The sequence below is a fragment of the Bos javanicus genome, chromosome 19 (genome assembly GCF_032452875.1).
Source record: "Bos javanicus breed banteng chromosome 19, ARS-OSU_banteng_1.0, whole genome shotgun sequence".
Classification (NCBI taxonomy): domain Eukaryota; kingdom Metazoa; phylum Chordata; class Mammalia; order Artiodactyla; family Bovidae; genus Bos; species Bos javanicus.
In genome coordinates this window covers 569,167-581,735 of record NC_083886.1, presented here as the reverse complement: position 1 = coordinate 581,735, position 12,569 = coordinate 569,167, and the positions used below count along the sequence as shown (strand labels likewise).

At 35.6% G+C, this 12,569-nt stretch overlaps 1 pseudogene; it reads left to right on the top strand.

Moving 5' to 3' along the window:
• The first annotated feature begins 10,451 nt into the window (after nt 1-10,451).
• On the top strand, nt 10,452-11,446 carry LOC133233020 (olfactory receptor 5M5-like; annotated as a pseudogene).
• Nucleotides 11,447-12,569: the final 1,123 nt, after the last annotated feature.

Here is a 12,569-nt window from a genome sequence, read left to right as displayed (position 1 = left end):
CTTTAATTATTTGTATTAAGTATTTGTGCACATATATGCATTCATGTACATATATTAATTGTTGATTTATTAAAATTAAAACTAGGATAAATGAGAAGAATAATTTCTCAAATTCTTAAAGTGATATGTGTATAAAATCAAAATTTTGTTTCTCCCACACATGTCATGCTTCATTATGTTTCCATATATATACGTATATATATATATATATATGTATATATACATACATATAGCACTTTGCATATGTGAAAAAGTTTTCTGTCTTTTCCATTGTAGTAACTTTTTTCATTTTTTAATTCAAGCATTATTTTCAATTACACTAAGATTTATTGTGCATTTACTCAGTGATATTTGAGCCTGTAGCCTTTTTATATACTATTGTAGATCTTATAGTTTATGCACTACTGAAGTTAGTACTAAAAACAAATTAACCAAACAGTCAAGGAATTCATAATTGGCCTCAAATTCATCAGTATATAAAACATAAAGGGCTATAATTTCCAAACAAAAATATCTAAAACTAGTATAAAAGAAAAGCGACTTTGGATAGAGATATTCAGTCAAATTTTAAAAAGATTCAATTTGGGAAATGGAAAAGTTGTAGGCAGGGTACCTGAAAGTTATTCCGGTCTTGAACTGTATGCATCCTGTCTTTATGTTTACTATAACATGGAGGAAATATGAGTGTCATGTGCTACATGAAATATTAATACAGAGGAAAACAAGTACTATATGATGTCACATATATGTAGAATCTAAAGGTTAATTCAGAAATTGCCTGACAGGCCAGTGATTAGAATTCCATGTTTCACTAACTGGGTCAGTCTGACCCTTGATCAAGGAACTAAGATCCAGGCAAGATGAGTGTTACAGTAAAAAAAAAAAAAATCAAATTAATAGAAACAGGGTGGTTGAATGTTTCTAGGGCCTTAAAGGGGAAATTGGTGGTGTCGCAAAAAGTGTACAAACTTTATTTGATGGATATTTTAGGGGCATCTACTGTATATGATGATTCTATTTAACAATAATGAAAACTTGAGAAATTGGATAAAAAAATAAATCTTAACTGCCCTCAGTATACACACACTCAAAATGGTAACTCTGTGAGGTGAAGCATGTGTTAATCAACCTTATTGTGGTAATAATTTCACAATGTATGCATATAACACATTGTGTACTTATCACTACACATGGTATTAGTCAATTACATTTGAATAAAGTTAGATAAAAATAAGATATCTAAAGATTAGATTTTAAAGGCATATAGAAGAGCTGTGCACTTGTTGCAGTACAATATTGTGCTGTCATTATTAACTATAAATTCTTCTGCACTTCCTCCAAGATAATTTTCTTCTCTTCCTCCTCAATGCCAACCCTGGTTAAATGCCCATCTCTCTGTGGTTTACAAACAATCACCTCTAAGTCATTGGCTTATATTACCCTGTTTGTGAGCATTCTTTGCCAAAGAATTGAGCATTCCATCCTTGTTAACCAAGCACTGAATTTTGCCTGAAATATAAAATAAATAGACATGAATTTACCTAAAAACAGTAGGCAATATTTTTTTTGAGTATTACTTATATCTCAGTAGCACAGAATTAAACGAAGATTTGGTAAGTACCTTAATACACACACACACACACACACACATATCTCACAATAGTGTATATATATTGTATATATATACACAAATGTTTTTTGCAAGATGCATAAAATTTTATGGACACTAATATGCCTATAGAGACATATATATTCATTAATTACACTACAAGGAAGAAGCTATACATTCTTGATATTTGACTATAACATCTGCTTTTAATATGGCTTCCTTAAGGCTAAAACACTCATCAGTTTGCTGAGAAAGTAAGGCTACAATCCAATGATATATTTGTAATACCATAAACTACTGAAGAACACTCCTATTTACACATTAAAATTGTAAAGTTAAAAGCTTCGGATGGTCTTAAATTTTCCAGCTGCCATTGTAAAATGTCCTTATATAAAAATGTTTCAGAATGGAATAATAAAGCCTATGAAATTCCTTTGTTATTCATAGTGGAATTTGTAAAACTCTATGGCATGTTAAGAAGAGTTCTCATTGTGAAAACATCGTAATCAATAATATAAAAGGTTTACAGGTTTCTATTCCTGGTATATTTTATCAATTTACCCAACCTTCTTTTGAACTGTTGCTTACGAGGAACAACATGGCAGAAAACATTGGCTGGAATATATTAAAGTCAAAATACGGTATCAATGAGTGAGTGAAATGTGTTCAGTCATGTCCGACTCTTTGCGACCCCATGGACTATATAGTCCATGGAATTCTCCAGGTCAGTTCTGGAGTGGGGAGTCATTTCCTTCTCCAGGGGATCTTCCCAACCCAGGGATCAAACCCAGGTCTCCTGCATTGCAGGCAGATTCTTTACCAGCTGAGCCACAAGGGAAGCCCATGGTGTCAATGGATTGCCATTAAATTTTAGTATACTAATATAACATATTAATAATATTTATATCTTAATAGTCTTCATTCGTTTCCCATTTAATCTTTCCACACCACATTCTTCTCACACAACCAGTGCAATGTATGATGGTAAATATCATTGTCCAAATGTAATTTATCAATGAGTGTGTAATGTGTTAATATTATAGTCATATATCTTGACATCTTCCTTCATCCTTGCCACTGAAATAATGAAGTACATATATGGCCAAAACAATGTTAGATTTGGGTAAATTTCCAACATAGAGGACAGATAGAGGCATACTAATTATGGGATGCATGAATATATTCATTATAAATCATGCAGTAATAATGTTCAGTACATAGTAGGTTCTGTGTTATAGCCAGAGGCAGCAACATTTAACCTCCCTGAACACCTTTCTCTTTAGTTAGAAACATGCTATGGTCCAGACAGCAAGTCCCCTCTAAATATAACACATCACTCTTCCTTCCTATCCATCAGGTTCCCTAAAGTTAAATAGAGACTTCAGCTAGATTACCTCTAAGGTCCTTTACAGATGGTACAATCTGTCTCTATAAAATATGATTCTACTTCTGTGTAAATTCACCCCAGGTACTGGAAAGGACTTGAAAGTTGTAAACAAAGAAAAAAAAAAGAATCACCTCATATTCAAACAAGAAATTGTTTGATACATGTAATCTGTTTAACCTAAAGTGGTGGTGACATGAAGCCATCTAAGTAGTATAAATTTCAGAAGGGCAAACATTTTCAAATGTGACCTTATTGTGTGTCCTGTTATTCAGATTCAGAAACTCATAGACTCATCACAAAGTGGATATCCACCTATTTAGCACTGAAGTAAATAAAATGTTAGAAATTGTATTATGCAAGGAGAGCAAACCAGTCAATCTTAATAGAAATCAGTCCTGAATATTCATTGGAAGAACTAAAGCTGAAGCTGAAACTCCAATACTTTGAACCACCTGATGTGAAGAACTGACTCATTGAAAAAGACCCTGATGCTGGGAAAGGTTGACGGCAGGAGGAAAAGGGGACGACAGAGGATGAGATGATTGATGGCATCCTCAGTTTAATGGAAATGAGTTTGAACAAGCTCTGGGAGTTGGTGATGGACAGGGAAGCCTGGTGTGCTGCAGTCCATGGGGTGACAAAGGGTCGGACACGACTGAGCGACTGAACTGACTGACCAAATGGCAAAGTGTAAGCAAGTGCAGTATTTGGTGAGGGTGTGAATCAGCCATGGCTTTCACACATTTATAATAGATTGAGAATTGTCTCTGTACTTAGTAAACAGCACGGCAAAGTTTCCTATTATCATAGCTGGACATAAATGTTCTAGAACCCCAAAATACCTTTCCTAGAATTATGCCCAAGAGTGAAGAACAAATCAGTTCAGTCACTCTGTCGTGTCCGACTCTTTGTGACCCCATGGACCTCAGCACGCCAGGCCTCCCTGTCCATCACCAACTCCCAGAATCCACCCAAACCCAGGTCCATTGAGTCAGTGATGCATTAGTTTAACAAATCTATATTTTCTCTGTTATCTAGCTTATTCTGGTGTGTTCCAATCCAAAGGAAAGCAGTTTGACATTATTGAGCCAGTGAAATATAATGTGGAGTTTTATTTCAGTTATATTTCTTGAGAAAAGAAAAGTAACCTAAACTTTCAAAAAATGGTTACAACCTAGATGCCCATCAGCAGACGAATGGATAAGAAAGCTATGGTACATATACACAATGGAGTATTACTCAGCCATTAAAAAGAATACATTTGAATCAGTTGTAATGAGGTGGATGAAACTGGAGCTGATTATACAGAGTGAAGTAAGCCAGAAAGAAAAACACCAATAAAGTATACTAACACATATATATGGAAGACAGCAAAAGAGACACAGATGTATAGAACAGTCTTTTGGTCTCTGTGGGAGAGGGTGAGGGTGGGGTGATTTGGGAGAATGGCAATGAAACATGTATAATATCATATGTGAAATGAATTGCCAGTCCAGGTTCAATGCATGGTACAGGATGCTTGGGGCTGGTGCACTGGGATGACCCAGAAGGATGGTATGGGGAGGGAGGGTGGAGGGGGACTCAGGATGGGGAACACATGTACACCTGTGGCAGTTTCATGTTGATCTATGGCAAAACCAATACAATACTGTAAAATAATTAACCTCGAATTAAAATAAATAAATGAATATTAAGAAAAAATAAATAAAATTAAAAACAAAAGAAAAAAAAAATCTGACCATATTAAAAAAAAAAAAATGGTTACTACTACCTGCCTTGACTACTAATGGCCCAGAATTTCAAACTGGACATTAAAAAAAAAAAAAAAAAGGATATCAATGTCCCATAAGAAAACTGTTTTTAGAAGGATGTCTAGTTCCTTGTTTTACTGAAGTTTACTTAATGTTTGTGTGTGATATTTCTCCAACAGAGAGCAAAATATTCATGGTTATTTTGCTTGGGGCTGGTGCACTGGGACGACCCAAGGGATGGTATGGGGAGGGAGGAGGGAGGAGGGTTCAGGAGGGGCAGCATGTGTATACCTGTGGCAGATTCATGTTGATATATGGCAAAATCAATACAATATTGTAAAGTTAAAAAATAAATTAAATTAAAAAATACAAAAAAATAAAATAAAACTAGTTCAGCAATGTCTCCAATAATTTTTTCCCAAACTTTAAACTTTTTATTTAATGCTCAGGTATAGCTGATACAATAATTTAATACAAATTACTTAGTATTCTATATCAGAAAAGGAGTTAAAAATGAAAGAGTTGTGGAGGATAAATTTACTTACCACTTTGATAAGTATCAAATAAACAATATTTCTAACCACAGGAAATAATGGGTGCAGTAAAAATTAAATGGAAAGCTATCAAAAGTTATTCTCATAGCCATTGGGCATGAGTCTTTGACATATCTCAAGCTCTATAAGCATTTGCTTCTGGAAACAGAGATAATCTTCAATTAAATTTCTATTAAAAGTTCAGAAATTTTAAGTGGAAAAAAAAAAGGCTTTAGCTCTAAAGAAATGACTGAATTTATCAAAAATCTTTGATGCCATTTATATTTGTAAGATGCACAGTTAAGTTTTCAAATAATTTTTAACTGAGATGTTGAGAATTATGTTTTCCATTTACCACAGGCCGTTAAAGTATGAGTTAGAGAAAAAAACATAAATAAAGCACTCTGGATAATAGTGTCCTGGATGGCAAAATAGAGGTGAAAAAAGAGAGAGGAGGAAAAACTCAGGCAGATATGATATTCAAAAGAGCTTAATATTACTAATTTCAACACAGACAATTTAAAATTAGTGAAAATTATAACTATTTGAAAGTACTTAAAATATTCGCTTTCACAGTAGTTGCAGTGCACAGGCTTAGCTGTCCCGCAGCATGTGGGATCGTCCTACCAGGGATCAAATCCATCTCTGTTGTGCTGACAGGCAGATTGTTTACCACTGAGCCACCAAGGAAGTCCTGCTGAATAGTTTTGAAAATAGTAATAAAAAAAAAAAAAAAAAAAAACCTCAGGTTATAGCAAACAATGTTTATCTCTGCCCCATTATCCTCATTATTAATACATCTTCTTTATATCAGTTGCTGGATTTTTCTAAATGTAAAATAAAATAGAAAAGCATAATTGCTTTGTAAAATTGAAGCAACCATGTGCATGGGAGGAAGTACTACTATCTCTCTCTATATATATACATATATTTTTTCCCCCTAAATTGTGGAGTGTGGTTATTAAACCTATTTAAAGGAAAGAATAGGAAGTAGTCATATTAAATTATCTCTTTTATTTTTGGATTATACCCATTTTTGTCTTTTGTTGTTCAGTTGCTAGGTCATGACCCCATGAAGTGTAGCATGCCAGTCTTCTCAGTCCATCACTAGCTCCGAGTTTGCTCAAACTCATGTCCATTGAGTCATTGATGCCATTCAACCATCTCATCTTCTGTTTCCCCCTTCTTTTCTTGCCTTCAAATTTTCCCAGTATATGGGTCTTTTTCATTGAGTCAGCTCTTTGCATCAGGTGGCCAAAGTACTGGAGCTTCAACTTCAGCATCAGTCCTTCCAATGAGTATTCAGGACTGATTTCCTTTAGGATGGACTGATTTGATCTCTTTGCTGTCCAAGGGACTCTAAAGTTTCCAGCACAGCAGTTCCAAAGTGTAAGTTCTTCAGCACTCAGCCTTCTTTATGGTCCAACTCTCACATCCATGCATGATTACTGGAAAAACCATAGCTTTGTCTACCAGAAACTTTGTTGCATTTTTGTCTTTATTAGTTGTTAAATGTAATACAGTGACCAAACAGGTGCTGGTATTTAGGGCATAAGTGTAGAGATTTAAAGATTAGAGAAGAATCTTTATGCCATTGAAATGGAAGCTTTGTATATTCTAAATGAATATTTTCCAAATGGACTTGTCATTCTGGTGAGTGAAAGAATTAGCCACTCAGTCATGCCTGACTCTTTGTGCCCCATTGATTGTGTCGTCCATCGGATTTCCAGGCAAGAATACTGGAGTGGGTCACCATTTCATACTCCAGGAGATCTTCCCCACCCAGGAACTGAACCCGGATCTACCTATATTCCAAGCAGATTCTGTATGAATAGCCAGAGAAACCCAAGGGCTCTGGAAAAAGTACTCCTTTTATTTACATAAATTCTGATTCTCTAATTATTGTACTTTCCTCCCAAAGACCGAAAGTATAGATTTAAGCCCTGCAAATTATTTCTTTGACAAATTAAAAGAAAATGCTGGATTTAATCCATCTCCATAATTTGGGTGTAATAAATACATTCCAGAAAAATTCAGAGATTTGCTACCTTGTAGCTTTCAATGGCATTTACACTTCTTAGCCTGTTATGGAGACTTTCTGTTTATTTGACTGTTTGCCAATAAAATAAAAACATTTTATTTAAATTGTTTTCTTTTGTACTATAAAAAAATTTATCCTTGAAAATATACCTTTGGGTTTATTTGATTTCTCTTGAAAGACTTTTGTCTCTGCATGTTCACTCTATTTGAAAGTACTCTTTACCCTTGTGCTTGTAGAAAACACTTAGTTTTCCTTCAAGTTCTTGTTAAATGTTATTATTCTTTGATCCATATACTAATTCTCCATTCAAATCTTTATTATCAAACTAATCACTTCTAACATTAGTTTTCTCTGCATTTATCTCCTTTACCATAAAGACACCAAACAGATATTTTGAGGCAAGCACTGTTATCATTTACTTTATTCCCCTGGCAAAGTGGCTCACATACATGTAGGGTTGACTGCTGTTTGTATACAAAGATTACCTTAGTATAATGACTAACTCATATGCCATCTTGGAAGTATCAAAATTAAAGTAGCTAACTTCTGAAAGTACTTCGTTCAACATCTAGGAACAGCTTAGATACTGTAAATATAATTTATTCATTGCTATCTGCATTTCAATATATCAAGCCCACAGATTTATTTTGTTATGTTCTGGTTAAGGATAGCTATAAAATTCAGATTATTTGCCAATACTGTATTTGGCAAGTTTTACATAAACATAATAAATTCTGATATCACTTTAAAATTGGAAGATCTTAGAGGGCTCAGATGATAAAAATCTGTCTGCAACGTGGGGGATTAGGGTTCAATCTCTGAATCAGGAATATCCCCTGGAGAAGGGAATGGCAACCCACTCCAGTATTTTTGCCTGGAGAATCCCATGGACAGAGGAAGGTGGTGGGTTACCGTCCTTGGGGTTGCAAAGAGTGACACAACTGAGCAATTAGCATACACACACACCACACACACACACACACACACACACACACACACACAAGATCTTAGAACACACAGCTTGGAATGTACAGTTAAAATTAAACCAGGCTGAGTGTCTGCTGACCATTTATTTTGGGAACCACCACCTAGTCAACTTTAGTTCATTCTTATACTCACTCTGACTGTCTTCCCAGATGGCCTTAGTGATAAATAACCCACCTGCCAGCAGGAAATTTAGCAGACACAGGTTCCACCCTTTGATCAGGAAGATCCCCTGGAGGAGGGCATGGCAACACACTCCAGTATTCTTGACTGGAATCTTCCATGACAGAGGAGCCTACTGGGCTGTAATCCATGGGGTCTGACTCACAAAGAGTCAGATATGACTAAAGCGACTGGGCACACAGGCACATACTCACCCTTATTATCTAAATGGCTCCCACAGGCGTTTGAGTTTTTGTTTCTTATCATATGTAGTATACAGTTTATAAAATAGCACATGACAACATTGAGAATCACAATGAAAATAGATTGAATCTGTAGTGAAAAGTCTGAAACAAGAATTCCTCACTTTATTCTTTCATTATCATCTATATTGTCTGAACTGATAATCTTTTCCTGCAAGTATAATCCTTTCACTATAATTAGTATCATGTAAACTCTGCATTAAGAACGATTCTATCTCTATTGATTAGTTTTTTTGTTTTGTTTTGTTTTATAATTTCTGGACATTGTAAGTCTATAAAGAAGATAATTGAACTATTTATTATATAAAATGACCTAAATTTAATTAATTGAACTATATGCTGTTAGGAAGGTTAGAGTCAAATTCTGTTCCACTAGCAGCACAAAGTTATGGAATTTTGTTATATGCTATAAACTCCTTAAGTGCTATCTTGGATAAATGAAAAATGAATAAATAAATGGATAAGCAAACAAAACAATGATCTAAGTTTTTGCCACTTCTTTTTTCCCCTATCCAAGTCTCTCTTGCTTTATTCACATAAACTCTTCTAAATGAAAAACTCTTCCTCTAATTCATAAAGGACTTTGCTATTTCTAAATCTGGAGTCTTTGTCTTTGGTCTATTCACATAGGAATACCACATCCTCCTGTATTGGGGGGACATAGTAGTAAAGTGGGATGTCCCCGGTGGCTGAGACTGTAAAGACTCCGGCTGCAATGTGGAAGACTCAGGTTCAATTCCTGGGTTCAGAAAATCCCCTGGAGAGGAAAATGACTACTCATGTTAGTATGCTTGCCTGGAGAATTCCATGAACAGAGGAGGCTGGAAGACTGTAATTCATGGGTTAGCAAAGAGTCAGAAATGAGCAATCAGTAAAATAGGCCTCAGTAATTTTCCTTCAAATTCCTATAAGGTGGGACTCCCTAATATTCAGTGGTAAAGAATCCACTTGCCAATGCAGGAGTCACAGTTTCAATTCCTGGGACAGAAAAATCCCCTTAAGAAGGTAATGGCAACCCACTCCAGTATTCTTGCCTGGGAAATCCTATGGCCAGAGAAGCCTGGCAGGCTATAGCCTATAGGGTCACAAAATTGTTGAGCATGACTTAGCAACTAAACAACAACAACGATACAGTAAATAGGAAATACAATTCTCAAACTTTGAATTTCTAAATATGCACACACTGGGAAGCTTCCAAGGTGGTCCAGTAGTTAAGACTCTGTGCTTCCACTGCAGGGGGCACAGGTCAGGTCCCTGATCCCTGGCCAGGTAACTAAGATCCTGCATGTGGCATGACTAATAAACAAATAAATATGCACATACTTTTAAAGACTGCAAAAGTCTTTCCAAATATGTTCACCATTTTGTCCCGAACCATCCGTGGGACCAATGATGAATCCACAATTTTATAGCAATCTGTAAGTAACAGTTGGTAGTTGAAGCCAGTCTAAAATAAACTTTGGGTCATAATTCCCTCATTCCAAAACAAAATGGAGACAGAGGAGCCATTCTGTTTGGGAGTCATCTGTGTACCCAGCTACTAGGGGTTACGACCTTATTAAAAGTCTTACCTCCTACAGTCTTAGACTATGTCTGATAATAGCAATGTGTGAAGGAAACTGAGGGTAGAAGAAAAAAAGAGAAAATGAATACAAGAAAGAGAGACGAAATGTAAGATGGACTTCTCATTCACATCTTATTTTAATTTATCTAAGTGAACAATGCTGGCACCTAAGAAAATGGACAGAAGAAATTCCACCTTGGTGACTGAATTTGTTCTCTTGGGATTAACAGATCATCCAGATCTTCAGTCCATCCTCTTTGTGCTGTTCCTGGGGATCTATCTGATCACTGTGTGAGGGAACCTTGGGATGTTGCTATTGATCAGGATAGATTTGCACCTCCACACCCCTATGTACTTCTTTTTTGCCATTTGTCCTGCTTGGGTTTGTGATATTCCACTAACGTGACTCCCAAGATGTTGGTGAACTTATCAGAGAGGAAAAAAAAACAAACAAACATTTCCTATACTGCTTACTTAATTCAGTGCTATTTTTTCATTGCCATGGTGATTACTGAATATTACATGCTAGCTGTGATGGCTTATGACAGGTACATGGCCATCTGTAATCCTTTGATTCATAGCAGCAAGATGTCCAAAGGGGTCTGCATTCACCTGATTGCTGGTCCATAGATCTACAGGTTCCTTAGTGGCCTGATGGAAACCACATGGACATACCACTTTATCTTCTGTGGCTCCAGTGTCATTAATCACTTCTATTGAGCTGACCCACCCTTCATTCGACTCTCCTGCTCTGACACTTACATTAAGGAGACATCTATGGTGTCTATCTATCTATCCATCTATAGTGGTGGCAGGATTTAACCTCTCCAACTTTCTTCTCATAATCCTCATCTCCAACATCTTCATTCTCACTGCCATCCTGAGGATGTACTCTGCTGAAGGCAGATGCAAAAAATTTTCCACTTGTGACTGTGTTTTATGGGACCCTGTTTTGTAAGTCTGTTAGACCTCCCAAAGACCAGTCAGTGGAGCAGTCAAAAATCATTGCTGTTTTCCACACTTTTGTAAGCCCTATGTTGAACCCCATCATTTATAGTTTGAAGAACAAGGATGTGAAACAAGCTTTTCAGAATGATCAGGAGAAATGTACTTTTGAATTCAAATTGCAGTGTCTTTTTCTTTACATATTAAATAAAAGTTGTATTTACGGGAATTGAATCCAAGTTTAAGTGCATTCTTGAGAAGTCAATTTTAAATCCATGATTAAAAACTATAAGCTATGACAGAATAGTTAAAGACTCAGTTTATCCACCCAACATGGGAGCACCGCAGTATGTAAGACAAATCCTAACAAGTATGAAAGGAGAAATTAACAATAACACAATAATAGTGGGAGACTTTAATACCCCACTCACACTTATGGATAGATCAACTAAACAGAAAATTAACAAGGAAAAAAAAAATGTATCTATAAAGTTCACTAAAGCAAAGCACAGTAAAATGAGGTATGGCAATAAAAGGTGTTAAATTTATCAAATAAAAAAAAATAAATAAAGTGCTGAAAAATTAAAAAAAAAAAAAACAGACTGTGATCCAATGATCATACAAGAAAAAGAAAGAAAAGGCATCCAAATTGGAAAGGAAGAAGCAAAACTGTTACTATTTGCAAATGACATGATACTATATATGGAAAATATATTTTTTCTAAAGCTTCCACCTCCAAATTATTAGAACTAATAAATGCGTTCAGGAAAGTTTCAGGCTACAAGACTGATACACAGAGATCTGTTGCGTTCCTATACACCAATAATGAACTACCAGAAAGAGAAAGCAAAAATACATGTATAGAGATAGATAGATAGATATCAAAATCACAGCAAAAAGAATAATACCTAGGAATAAACTTAACCAAGGAGGTGAAAGACTTACTCTCTGAAAAATATAAAACAGTGATGAAGGAAACTGAAAAAAAAAAAAAAAAGACTCAGTTTATAATTTCAAATGTGACACATGAGTGCATCGTGTATAAAGTGAGTAAGTTGCTCATTCATGTCTGACTCTTTGTGACCCTATGGACTCTAGCCCACCAGGTTCCTCCATCAATGGGATTTTTCAGGCAAGAATACTGGAGGGGGTTGCCATTTCCTTCTCCAGGGGATCTTCCTGACCCACAGACTGAAACTGGGTCTCCCACATTGCAGGCAGACTCTTTACAGTCTGAGCCACCAGGGAATCGTGTCAAAGGTTGGGAATTATATTTGTAGGTATTTCACTTTTACATTTATATCTGTATATATACATTAATTTTATATTA